Source organism: Odocoileus virginianus, chromosome 23 (assembly GCF_023699985.2).
Source record: "Odocoileus virginianus isolate 20LAN1187 ecotype Illinois chromosome 23, Ovbor_1.2, whole genome shotgun sequence".
In the NCBI taxonomy this organism is placed as follows: domain Eukaryota; kingdom Metazoa; phylum Chordata; class Mammalia; order Artiodactyla; family Cervidae; genus Odocoileus; species Odocoileus virginianus.
The window spans coordinates 36,563,125-36,577,328 of record NC_069696.1 but is presented as its reverse complement, the minus strand read 5'-3'; the positions used below and the strand labels follow the sequence as shown (position 1 = coordinate 36,577,328).

At 42.7% G+C, this 14,204-nt stretch overlaps 1 pseudogene; it reads left to right on the top strand.

Annotated features, from left to right (window-relative positions):
* The first annotated feature begins 12,831 nt into the window (after positions 1-12,831).
* LOC110151679 (poly(A) polymerase alpha pseudogene) lies at positions 12,832-13,766 on the top strand (annotated as a pseudogene).
* Positions 13,767-14,204: the final 438 nt, after the last annotated feature.

Here is a 14,204-nt window from a genome sequence, read left to right as displayed (position 1 = left end):
TGCCACCTGTGAACAATCCACAAGTACTAGAACAATTCCCAGGAAGAGAATTGCTAGGACAGACTGTAATTTCAACATAACAGATATTGTCAGATTACTTCCTTTAAAGGCTAGAAAAGTTTTCAGTCATGCCAAGAAAGTTATTCTTTTCCTATGATTGACAATAGGTATTAACATCTCAATCTAGGTAAAGTGATCTCATTGTTGTGTGTATTTGAACAGTCAAAAAGATCTGGTGAGTTGAAATACCAACTGGAAACAAAATTCAAGGTTAATTTGGAAAACAAAGAACAAAAGGTGAGAAGGTAGCCACAGCATTCAGTAATCAAAAAGGAATATAGCCCATCAATTCAGGTGCTAAAAGCTTTGAGTCTTGGAGACAGATGCTGCTAATCAATTCACTCTTTGTTGAAGCTACTATTCTTTCAAGATTCATGATTAAGGAGGATAAATTCAACTTGTTTTTAAACACCTTTCCTTAACTCCTTTCTGTCAGGTCTGTTCCTTCTCAGTGGTGATATCCAAGGTGAGACTGAAGGCTATGAGAGACTGAAGGACATGAGTGGCCTTCTCGTGTCCTTGTCCCCACAGTCGTTCCTCCTTACCCCTTCTTGCACATGACCATAACCCTTACCTATCACCATCCCTCAATTCCTCTTGACCAAACAGTGGCTACCAATGCTTAAGAATCATTCCTCTTTCTCAAGGACCCAGCTTTGGCCATCTGTTTCTCAAATTGGCTAAATTTCAATGTGCCCCTCTTACTAAAATGCCATCCTTTCTCACACCCAGCATTCTTCAATAAAAGTTTATGCAAACAGTGTTCCGGCCCATTTTCTAAAATTGTGGCACTTCAGTTCCAATGAGGACTGGACCCTTTGCTACTCAGACCCCGGCCACAACAAGGAGAAAAGAACATGCCTGAGACCCCTTTTCATGTCCCTTCACATTGCAAGGAGCCCTGCTCCTGATCTGCTGTCTGTATCGAAGCACCACCTAAAACTTTATTCTTTTTATTATCTGTGGTGCAAGCCTCCTGATTTGTTTTCACTATTTCAGGTTCTCACAGATGAACTGGGCTCATAGCTCCAAGACACCTTCCTGGCCCACTTATTCTTTTTTGTTCTTGTCATTTGAAAATGGGATCAAAATTGTGGGGGCAACAAGTATTCAATGTTGGAAGCTCTGGCAGGATCTTACCAAGGACACTTTCTTTCCTTTTGGTTGCAGCACATGTATCTGGGATCTCAGTTTCCTAATCAGGGATCGAACTCATGCCTCTGCAGTAGAAATGGGGAGTCTTAACCACTGGACCACCAGGGAAGTCCCTCACCAAGGACACTTCAGAACTTCAGTGGTTATTCTGGGGCACTTGGGATATGAATAAGACAATTCATTTGCTTGTTACCTTAGAAACAGTGGTTGAAAGATTATAAAAATTTAACCATTTGCATTTTCAAATGAGCATTGTTAGTAAGGAAGGGATGGGATTGAACCAGACTGTATCATATCTTGCAAAAGTAGAATAACAGGTAATAAGAGAAATACCATAGTAGCTTGCACTGGACAAGCTTATTTCAGAACTCCGTGTTCTCTTTGCTGATGACTGGGGGAAAGATAAGCTATGGGTTCCTTGGTGTTCCTGTGGAAACAAAAAATAGATCTTAGCAATAATGATTTTGAAAGGAACAAAGAACAAGAGCAAATGACTATTAGCAGGAAAGAGAAGTAGCCACAGCAAAGATAATAAATCAGTCATAAAGACTTCTAGTTCTGTTTCAAAGGCAAAGATCAGCCTGAAGCACATTCACGAGTTGTTTTTGCAGGATCCAAACCCCCCAGAGCACTTAACCACCAGACTAAGTGGAGCCTAAGGATTGATGATGCTGACCTTTGCTGACCCTCTTGACTTCTCTCAATTAGATGCCTGGATTTTGTCAACCTAGAGTAAACTTTGCCTCATTTTAAAGTTAAAATCTCCACCCCAAGGGCAGGGATAGCTGCTGTGCTTTAAACAGCAACATCTGTTTGAGCCTGTTGTCACACTGCACAATCACCTCTAGAACTCCACCTCTAGATCACACTCATCCTTTCTTGAATATGCAGATGCCCTTAGCTTAGAACTCCCCTGATCCTGCTGTTTGGAGAGACAGTGCTTTGAGAGCTATTTCCTCACCTCTTTACTTGTCATAAGTAATAAATACTTCTGCTTTGATAGAAAGTACTTAGTGTGTTTGTTGGCACAGACGCATTGAGTCTGGCAACAGTATGAAGAACCCTCTAAAAGAAAATTCCAAAATTCCTGCCATTAATGATGCCTCAGGAAAGGCTAATAAACATGTGGGAGATCTAAAATCCAATCTTAAAATCTCTTCTCTTTCTTCTGATCCAAACCTAAATTGATTTTCCTCCTTGACCCCTGTACCTCCTCTTCCTCCTACCTCTCATTCTGCTCATCCTCATTTTCCTGTACCTTCCCTAGATTCTCTTCCCTTCTCTCCATTGCTCCTTTTTAAACATATCCCTTTCACCAAACAATGTCCATTCATGTCTCATATCATAGGTAAAGATGATGACCAAGTGTGCTGACCTCACAGCTTTAAGCTTGGTCAAGATCAGGTTTGCATAATGTCATTAACAACTATCTATGGAGAAGAAGGATCTTCCCTGGTGGTTCAGAAGGTAAAGCGTGTACCTACAGTGTGGGAGATCTGGGTTCAATCCCTGGGTCAGGAAGAAGATCCTCCAGGAGGATCCCTGGAGAAGGAAATGGCAAACCACTCCAGTACTCTTGCCTGGAAAATCCCATGGACGGAGGAGCCCGGTAGGCTACAGTCCATGGGGTCGCAAAGAGTCCGACAGGACTGAGTGACTTCACTTTCACTTTCACTTTATGGAGAAGGAAATGGCAACCATTCCAGGATCCTTGCCTGGGAAATCCCATGGACAGAGGAGCCTGGTAGGCTACAGTCCATAGCGTCGCAAAGAGTCCAAGGTGACTAAGAAACTAAACAACAACGGATGCAGCGCGAGCAGTCCCCCTGTACCAGACAGGGCCCAGATGGGGCTCATCTTTCTGGCAGAACTCCAAGAAAGCTAAGAATTCTAAATTAATTAAAACTGCCTTCCAGGTTATCAAGATGGAAAGGTGGAACAAGTTTCATGTCACTGTTCCCTGGCTTGGTTTACAATCTTTCAGTTCTGTAGAGGATGGTGTGGGGGCTCTGACTGTGTTCTCTGCCCAGGGCAGGGTCAGGTTTGGATTCTTCCAACTGAGTATAAAGAGAGGCCAGTATCCTCTGATAATACCAGTTCTTGCCTACTGGGACTCTACTGTGTGCAGCTACTCACTTTTTCTCTAACCCTCAAGATAACCTTGAAAAGGTAAAGTTTTATCCCTTTCCACTGGAGGAAGTTGAGGCTCAGAGAGTGAGGTCACTTGCGGAAAGCCACGTGGCTGGAAGTGGCTGTGGTCAGGCCTTCCGCCAGATCCCACCTTGGCTGCCCCTACCCCAGGTTCTGGGCGAGGACGTCGAGCTATGGATGTGACACCGCACGCTGTGCCCACCGCTCGGACAAAGTCTGTGGCTTGACCCTCGGATGTCTGGGGACAAGGTCCCCTCCATTTGCTCACCCCTCCCCGGTGCTGCGGGATGCCCCCAGCCTCGCCCTGCTCTTGTGCATTGCAGCAGCCTCCCCGAGGGCCCCGCGCCCCTTACTAGGCACAGCAGCACTCAAGGGGCGTCGCGCACGCTTCCTATGCTGGAGGATCTCGGTGAGGGCCTGACCGATGAGCGAGGAGGGAATATTGAGCTTCACTGCGCTTGTGATGAGCATAAACCCGAGGGCACAGAAGCACATCAGCGCCGCCCCCACCCAGCCCAGTTCAGTTATACGGAGAGGTGGGGCAGTGGAAATCCTGCCCCAGGACAGCTGCTCCAAGGGCTGGACCAGAGTGGCTACTCCTTGAGGCAGCTTGACACACTTTTGTCCCCCTATCCCCATCCCTTTTTAAGAATTGATACTGTCTTATTGCTCCGAGAGTGGACAGTGCTCTTTGCTGGGCGAGCAGCTCAGGAAGGCGCCTCCGTGTTCCTGCCGCTCACGGTGAGCAAGCCCGGAAGAGGCTGTGTGCCCTCCGGGGCCCTCCGCTGGCTCAGCCACCATCCCGAGGAAGGATCTGCCTTTTTTTTTTCCCCCTGAAATTCACCTGTGTCTGTTGGAACGTACCCGGAAATGGAGGGGTGGTGTGCTCAACTCCTTGGAGCCGCCAGACCAGGAGACAGGAGGCAGTTCTCACCCACATTGCAGACGAGCAAATGGAGCCACACGTCCCCCTTCCTTCCGCCCCATGACTGCTTCCCTAGCGCCCACTTCCGTGAGTGCTGCCCCCAGCAGCTTTAGGACCAATCTGTCTGCCTGTAATGGAAAGGAAAGGTTTTCTAAGAATGAATGCACCAAGGCCATTTTTAAGGCTAACAGGGAAGCATCATTAAACACCATTTCCCCCAGAACAGAGTTGGCCTATACACACACACACACACACATATATTTGCTATTAAAACAATAAAATGGTAAGTGAGAGAAAAAAAAAAAAAGAACTGTCTAAATCCTCCTAAGGAAAGAGAGAAATTTCTCTTGTTGCTATTTAGTCGCTAAGTTGGGTCCGACTCTTTGAGACCCCATGGGCTGTAGCTGTCCAGGCTCCTCTGTCCGTGGGATTTCCCAGGCAAGAATGCTGAAGTGGGTTGCCGTTTCCTTCTCTAGGAGATCTTCCCGACGAAGGGATGGAACTGCATTGGCATTAGGGAAGGAATTCTTTACCACTGAGTCACCAAGGAAGCCCTCTATGGAATGTCTAAACTCCACCAATTAGTTCATCTATTTATGAGACCCAGAGATGGGGAAACTCTAATATAATGTGTAGGCCTTCTGTTATGCTCTCCAGATAGAAAGTTCTTGAATAATTGATTCTCTCCGCTTGCTGATAGTATTATCAAATGAGAGATGCAAGTTCTCAATGGATAAACTACAATTTTCAAGTCAAAGTTTTTTGTGTTAGTCATGACATCACCATATAAAATGGAAAGTATTTTTCACTTCAGAGAATGGAAACTCTTCATAACTTTACCTAGCTAAATACTAAAGCATAATTTAGAAGAGTTCTTAATTCATGGGGCATGGTAGACATGGATTCCTAACTTTCTCTACTGGCTGCCATTTTGTAAGATCTTAATTAGTAGACAGACCTGAATCCTTGCCCTGAATAGATTCACCACCCTCGGACTCCCTAATTATCATAAGCCTTTCTTTCTATTTGTATATAAAATATCAGGACAAATTCTAGGACTCTTAACAATAGCAAAATGGAATCAGAGGTCAGTTGATTATATCCCCCTATTTTGACCCTGTAGCAAAAGCCCAGCCAACAACTTTGGGTGCAATGGCAGCAGCTGGAACTAAACTTTATACTTACATTTAACTTCATGGTCCCTGATGCAGTTCAGACCTTATTATATTTTTTGTTTGTCTGTTTCTTTTCTTGTTCAGACCTTGTTTTTTAAGTTAATTAGTTAATTATGAGATAAGGGATATTTGTTGCATCATGCGGGATCTTTCATTGCGGTGCACAGACTCTCTAGTTGTAGCCCATGGGCTCCGGAGTGTGTAAATGCAATATTTGCAGCACCAGCTTAGCTGCCCTGACACATGTGGGATCTTAGTGATTGAACTCACATCCCCTGCATCGCAAGATAGATTCTTACTGGACCATCAGGGAAATCCCCAGATCCTGTTTTTGACAAAAATACCTTTCATTTTTCTGCCTCTAGATTGCCATCCTAAAAAACCATCTCCTCTCCTCCTGCACATGTTATCCGTTGCAGAAATACGCTAGGCTCGACCGCTGTTCTGTCTCACTCTGGAAGGCAGACCTCACAACTGTCATGCGCTTATTTGGGAATTTACCTGCCTCATTCTGACTTCTTTGAAACTCGTTTAAACGTCCAAATCTGTGTGGAAGGGCACTAGTTGAGTACCTTTGGTACTCAAGGATGCAGTCAAGCTAGACATGCTGGCACAACATACTCAGGCTTGCTTTCCCAGTGGCTCAGCAGTAAAGAATCTGCCTGCAATGCAGGAGCTGCAGGAGGCGTGGGTTTGATCCTTGGGTCAGGAAGATCCCCTTAGGAGGGCATGGCAACCCACTCTAGTCTTCTTGCCTGCAGAATCCCGTGGACAGAAGAGCCTGGCAGGCTACAGTCCATAGGGTTGAAGAGAATTGAACATTTAAGTCTTAGTGACTTAGCTCGCACTCAAACCCTCTCTCTACCAGAGGCCAAATCTGCACAAGAGTTTGACAGTCTTTTCTGAAACAAATTATGTGATATGATAAAAATTACATTTTTGAAGTACCCTGGAGGCTCAGTAGTTAGGACTCTGGGCTTTCACTGTTGGGGCCAGTGGCCCAACACCCTGATTAGGGTGTTCCTGATCCCACAAATCATGTGGCATGACCCCAAAAAACAAAAATTATATCTTTTGAAGAAATAATATTTGTTTTCTTAACTAAAAATCCATTAAATAGAGCAAAGACGGCAATGGTTTTTGCTATTTTAAGGCCCCAGATTTCAAAATAAAAGAATGCTGAATGCTATGGTGTGTTTTTTCCTCCAAGTTTTCAGTTTCAGACCAAAGTAGACAGGATCATAAACAATACAAGTAGTATGATGTCTTTGTAGTATGTCAACTTAGCTAAGTTAAAACTAACTTTCCCCAAATTTCTTTCCCGGCATGATTCTGAGTTACAGCTGGCCACAGGAGAAGCATGAGCGTTTTTTGGAAGGCCTGAGTGAATTAACTGTCATGTTTTTTCACACTGAAAGTCACTATAATGTGTCAGGCATTGTCGAAGTGAGCACATATTGTCACTGATCTGCTAATGCACATTGTGAGAGTTACAGTGGTACCCAATGCATAGTTCCTCACACAAACCCATATCTCCTCATTCAACTTTTCCTAGTCCTGGGTCAAATGCATAGGTAGTTTCATGGTGAAGAGCACTGGCTTCTCCTGCAGTTCACTCAACATCATGATTTACCCTTGCGGTTTCTAGTTTATCCTTATAGATTCTAGTTCTTGCTCATCCCTACTTTAATATCCAGCTCCCTTGGTTACTAGCCTGGATGACTTCAAGACCTACACAATACAGAGCCAACAGCCTTGCACAGACTTTTCAATCAGCTACCATAATTGTCTAAGGTCTAACACCTATAATAAGTTTCTTATTGAATTATCCATGGTGTTTCTGCTTCTGTCTTCAAACTCTGCCTGATACGAGAGGTCCGTACACATATGCAAAAAGCATCTTAAAAGATGCTTGCTTCTTGAAAGAAGAGCTATGACAAACCTCAGTTCAGTTCAGTTCAGTTCAGTCACTCAGTTGTGTCCAACTCTTTGAGACCCCATGGACTGCAGCATGCCAGGCAAAACCTAGACAGTATATTAAAAAGCAGAGACATTACCTTGCTAATAGAGGTCCAGATTATCAAAGCTATAATTTTTCCAATAGTTCTGTATGGATGTGAGAGTTGGAGCATAAAGAAGGCTGAGTGCCAAAGAATTGATGCTTTTGAACTGTGGTGTTGGAGAAGACTCTTGAGAGTCCCTTGGGCTGCAAGAAGATCAAACCAATCAATCCTGAAGGAAATCAGGCCTGAATATTCATTGGAAGGACTGATGCTGTAGCTGAAGCTCCAATACTTTGGCCACCTGATACAAAGAGCTGACTCATTGGAAAAGACCCTGATGCTGGGAAAGATTGAAGGCAGGAGGAGAAGGGAATGACAGAGGACTCGATAGTTGGATGGTATCACCTACACAATGCACATGAGTTTGCGCAAGCTCTGGGCAATGATGGAGAGGGAAGCCTGGTGTGCTGTCCATGGGGTCACAGGAGTTGGACATGACTGAGCAACTGAACAACAACAAAGAAGGAACATAAAATTACATTTGGTACATTCACTGAGTGCTATGCGCCAGACATTTTACTAAGTGTGTCTTATCTCTTTTGATCTCTACTACAACACTACTTTTCAGATAAAGAAATTAAGCTCGAAGAGATTAATAAATTTGCCCAAGAACACACTGCTAGAATATCAAAAGCTGGGCAATTGAGAGCTTCTACTCAAAACTACTGTGTCATCCTGCCTCCCCAAGAGGCATAAACTCTGCACAGTGATTTCTGGACACAGAATGATAATTTATTTTTTTACTTCATGGGTATTTTGACTTTATTCATTTTTGTTCTTTGAAACAGAATAAAGGAAACCTCATTTTAAGTGGAGTTAAGGGGCCAGAATAGGGAGCCCTCTGCACTACCACTTGTCATCAATTACAAATCCCAACAGGAACCATCAATTACAGATCTAAACAGGAAGAGTTCTTCTTGCCGAGGAATAAGTCCAGCTGATGGGAAAAGCTTCACCACCCTGATTCTTACTTTTTTCCAATGGACTTTTGTTCAAAACTACACCTCCCAACTTCCTCGTCTTTCTCTATAAAATAAAATTTGCTCTCCTTTGCTAATTGGGCTTGCCTATGGTTTTTACTATAAATTTCTTGTCTCTAATTGCAATTCCTCTCCTATTCCTGAATAAACCCATTATACTGGTCAAATAACTGGTTGTTTTATTTTGTAGGATAAAGGTTTGAAAGGGATCAGAATATGACACCTCTAAATATGCCACATTGATATAAAGACTATTTTGAGCTGAAGGCATGAAGAAACACTTCCACCCCCTACCCCCACCCTCCCACCCCAACATTTGAAAAGTGTGTCAATTTGCATAAACAAATTCTTTCTAAAATAGCCTTTTTCTTTCATTAGTTTCACTTTTCTAGGAGTTTTTGTCCCTTGAAGTTCAATCCCTCCCAGGCTCCACTTTTTTTGTTTGCTTGTTTGTTTGGCTACCCTAGTGGCCTGTAGAATCTTAGATCCCTGACCAGGGATTAAACCCATATCCACTGGAAGTGCAGGATCTTAACCATTGGATAACCAGGGAAGTCCCTCAAACCCCCTTTCTTTTGATGAAACTCTGCTTCTTTGAGTTTCACTTCTTTTCTGTGAACTCCTACTCACATTAAAAAAAAAAAAAAAAAACAACTTTTCTCCTGTTAATCTGTCTTTTGTTAGTTTAATTAGCACACCTCCAGGCAATAAACCTTTTCAAGTAGGGTTTTTCCTCTCACTGCCTTAAGTTAAACTAACTGTTTTCCAAGTAAACCATCCAAAGAAGTTGCTTCGATTAACAACACAGTACAGAAATGTCTTCCTAGTCAAAACTTGGAAAAGACCTGCTCTCTGTGTAATTCAATCACAGTTTAAAGCACTAACTTGCCCTGTTTTACAGACATAACTACCAAATGCTTATTATATGAGGTAAAATTCTCAGGTATGGGGAAGAACACAAACTACGTGTTTTTGTAAAAGCCACAAGAGGCCAGCTTATTGCATCACACGTCTTAAAAGAAGAGTCAGGACATGCTGAAACGTGCTGTGTTTTGTTTGTACCACCATTTTCCTCCTTATAAAAACAATAGGACTTTCTGTGTCTGATCCCTGGTGTGGAAAGATTCCGCATGCAGTGGGGCAGCTAAGCCAGTGAGCCACAACTACTGAAGCCTGTGTGCCTAGAGACGATGCTTCGAAACAAGGGAAGCCATCACAATGAGAAGCCCATGAACTAAAACTAGAGAGAAGTCTCCACTTACCACAGCTGGAGAAAGCCTGTGCACAGCAATAAAAACCCAGCAGAGCCAAAAGTAAAGTAAATAATTTAAAAAATAATAAATGCTCATTAGACAATGAGAAAAAAAATTTAAATAAAATATTATTAATAATCTATTTCTCAAATATATATATTCATATACTGATTGATGAAGTAAAACTCATGTTTTAAGATGGGATAAGAAAGAACATATTAGCTGTCTGTATTGGGCCTTCCCTAAACGTGCAGTGTGCATCAGCATTATACATTAACCAGACATCCTTAAAGATGAGAATGTCTGCTCATCCATAAAGATCAATTTTTTTCCCCTTCTTCTGACTCTAGAAACATAACTACTTATGTTGGGGCCAGTGTGAGGAAAACAGGAGAGACTCCATCTTGAAAACTGTCATCCACCTTAAGACAGATGTGAACTGGGCCTGAACTCTGCCTAAGAGTGAGGAAACTGTTGCTAGTGAAAACCATGTCTCCTGAAGACTTCCCTCCCTACAGATGACAAATGGAGATTGTAGCTGAGGTCAGGCTGCATCTGTTAGATTAACCATGGAGACACACCCCCTTGATGTATACTCATTGTTAGCCCCCCCTTAACCTTAATTGTTTGTTCTCCTAGCACTTACTTGTTGTAAAACTCAATCATATGTAACAAAGAGGTTGTTAAAATGTAACCAGTCATGTAGTGCAGGGTATAAAAGTGGGCCTCTCAGAAACATCAGGGTCCTTGTAACAGGGAACTGATTCCCCTTGGACCCGCTGGTGTAATAAACTGTACTCCACTGTCCTGAGCGTCCTCTGAGGTGTGTTTCATGACTCCTGATTCCACAACACTTAGAAGATAACATTCTTTTCTTAATGCTGTAAGTAATCATGGTAACCTGCTACACTCTTGGTACCTGTAGGTCAAGACTAAGTATCTTTGGTGAACTTCATGTAAAATGACAGTGGACATCTTTCGTGTCCAAAATGTATAAAACTCTACCTTTAACTTCTAACAAGTGGAAAGGTCCTCAGAGTTTCCTAAAAGACTGTCACCTGGGTTACAATCCTCAAATTGACTTGAATAAAATTCTCTATTTCTCCCATAAATCAACTATTCATTAATTTTTCTTTGATGTGAAGTTTTTCCTCTCACATTTTCTCTACTATGCATAGTTTTTATTTCTATATATTTGAAAAATGTATTTATTTATTTAGCTGCTATGGGTCTTAGTTGCAGCATGCAGAATCTTTGATCCTGGTTGTAGCATGCAGGATCTTTAGTTGTCACATGTGAGCTCTTAGTTACAGCATGTGGAATCTAGTTCCCTGACCAAGGATCAAACCAGGCCCCCTGCATGAGGAGCACGAAGTCTTAGCCACTGGATCACCAGGGAAGTCTCCAGTGCTGTTTTCTTGAAAAAACTGTTCAGGGACTTCCTGGCAAACAAGTAGTTAAGACTACCCACTTACAATGCACGGGGTACATGTTCAATCCCTGGTTGGGACGTGAAACCAAACGAGGCCCTGTGGGGCTTCTAGGCATGAAGACACTTTTCTGTCCTCCATTTCTTGTAGGCAAAACTCCAGCATCCTTGATCTTTCTTTAGTTTCAAAGATGGATTCCAACAGTTGCTAATCTAGGGAGGAGTAGCCAAGAAACCACCTGAAGCAAGATTAAAGGGACCAGAGAAATTCATCAAGATTAGGAGACCAATCACTAAAGAATAAGGGGCTACCTCACACCCTAATCTTGTCAGAGACCCCACTTTGAACCACTGTTATAAAACCCTTCATCAAATCCTCTGTGATGGGGACACATAGTTTATCGGGGCAGAACCCTGGTATGTCTCCCTTTATGTGAACTTACTCTTCCCAATGTGTTTTTTTTTTTTATTAACAAATCATATTCTTTTGAAGTGATAGAAGAAGGATTTTAGAGTTATTGTGTATGTTCAATTTCAAACTGCTTTTCAAAGAAGCTGTATGAGTTTACACTCCCAACAGCAGAGCATAAAGTTTCCTATTGCCAATGTTTTTTTTTTTTTTTTTTTTTTACCAATATGTGTTTTTTTTATCAGTCTTTTGAAAATCATTCTGGTGCATATATAGACATAACTTATTGTGATTTTACTGATTATTATGGGAATTGATTAGCACCTTAACCTATTTGCTGTTTGGAATTTCTGTTTATTTACATTTATTTTTTAAGTATAGCTAATGTACAATGTTGTGTTAATTACTGCTATAGAGCAAAGTGATTCAGTAATACATAATTATACATTTTTTTCTATATTCTTTCCATTATAGCTTATCATAAGATATTGACTATAGTTCTCTGTGCTATACAATAGGCCTGGAAGAGGAAATGGCAACCTATTCCAGTATTCTTGCTGGGAAAATCCTATGGATAGAGGAGCATGGTAGGCTACAGGCCATGTGACCCCAAAGAGTCAGACTTGACTTAGTGACTGAGCAAGCACACATGCCATACAGTTGGGCCTTGCTGTTTATTCATTCTATATATAAAAGTTTACATATGTTAAGGCAACCTTCCCCTCCATTCCTCCTCCTGGAATTTCTTTTTGATGTTGAAACTGGGCAGGACCCTTTGGGGCTCCTGGGCACAAAAGCCCTTCAGTGTCCCCTTCCCTGAGTTCCGAAGAGCAGGTTCAAGAAGTTGCTAATCAGGGAAGGGAGGGGACACAGAGAGGGGGAGGAGAAACAATAGGGCAGCCTTGGGGCAGTGTCTTGGTTTCTCCTCAAGGGATATACTTAACTGTATCTTTGAGCTTTTCGGCAGCTAAAAACTAAAACCCCCACCAAATGGAAGATATTCAAGAGAAGGTCACAACTCAATAACCTCAGGAACAACAGATCTGGAGACCACATGATACCAGAAGATCTTCAAAAGGAAGAAGGAGGGGGAAGGAGGAGAAGCGCTTAAAGCGGCGGGAGCGGGTGCGGGAGTGGGGTAGGACCCAGGGCTAAGGGAGGCCCCCGCCCCCCTCCCTCCCGCCTCAGTGGATCATGCCCCGGGCGGCAGCGGCGGCGGTTGCGGGGGGGTGGGGGGAGGGGAGTGACTGGGCGGTGCCGGCGCAGGAGACGATGCCGTTTCCAGTTACAACACAGGGATCACAGCAAACACAGCCTCCACAGAAGCACTATGGCATTACTTCTCCCATCAGCTTAGCAGCGCCCAAGGAGACTGACTGCCTGCTCACACAGAAGCTCGTGGAGACTCTGAAGCCCTTTGGGGTTTTTGAAGAGGAAGAGGAACTGCAGCGCAGGATTTTAATTTTGGGAAAATTAAATAACCTGGTAAAAGAGTGGATACGAGAAATCAGTGAAAGCAAGAATCTTCCACAATCTGTAATTGAAAATGTTGGTGGGAAAATTTTTACATTTGGATCTTATAGATTAGGAGTACATACAAAAGGTGCTGATATTGATGCATTGTGTGTTGCACCAAGACATGTTGATCGAAGTGATTTTTTCACCTCCTTCTATGATAAGTTGAAATTACAGGAAGAAGTAAAAGATTTAAGAGCTGTTGAAGAGGCATTTGTACCAGTTATCAAACTGTGTTTTGATGGGATAGAGATTGATATTTTGTTTGCAAGATTAGCACTGCAGACTATTCCAGAAGACTTGGACTTAAGAGATGACAGTCTGCTTAAAAATTTAGATATAAGATGTATAAGAAGTCTTAACGGTTGCAGGGTAACCGATGAAATTTTACATCTAGTACCAAACATTGACAACTTCAGGTTAACCCTGAGAGCTATCAAACTGTGGGCCAAACGCCACAACATCTATTCCAATATATTAGGTTTCCTCGGTGGTGTTTCCTGGGCTATGCTAGTAGCAAGAACTTGCCAGCTTTATCCAAATGCAATAGCATCAACTCTTGTACATAAATTTTTCTTGGTATTTTCTAAATGGCATGTGTTTAGATTATATTAAAATAAAATTGATTGTAGACACTGAAAAAAAAAAAAAGGAAGAAGGAATGCAGGCCCTGGACACACCTTGATCCTTATCAACAACTCCACCCCTTGACCATAAAACTCCTCACAACTCATCCCTCCCCCCAACCCCTGCACCTGAACTGGGACACAGGGGATCCCTTTTTTCTACAAAGCAATAAAGCTGTTCTTTTCTAATTCACCCAATACTCTGTATCTGACATTCAATCCCAGAAGGCACAATCGTAAAGAATCTACCTGCCAATACAGGAGATACAGGAGACTTGGGTTTGATCCCTGGGTCAGGAAGATCCTTTGGATTAAGAAATGGCAACTCACTTCAGTATTCTTGCTGGGATATTCCCATGGATAGAGGAGCCTGGCAGGCTACAGTCCATGGGGTTGCAACGAGTCGATGCGTCTGAGCACCCACTAGTGTACAGAGGCCAAATTTCACCACCAATGTGATAAC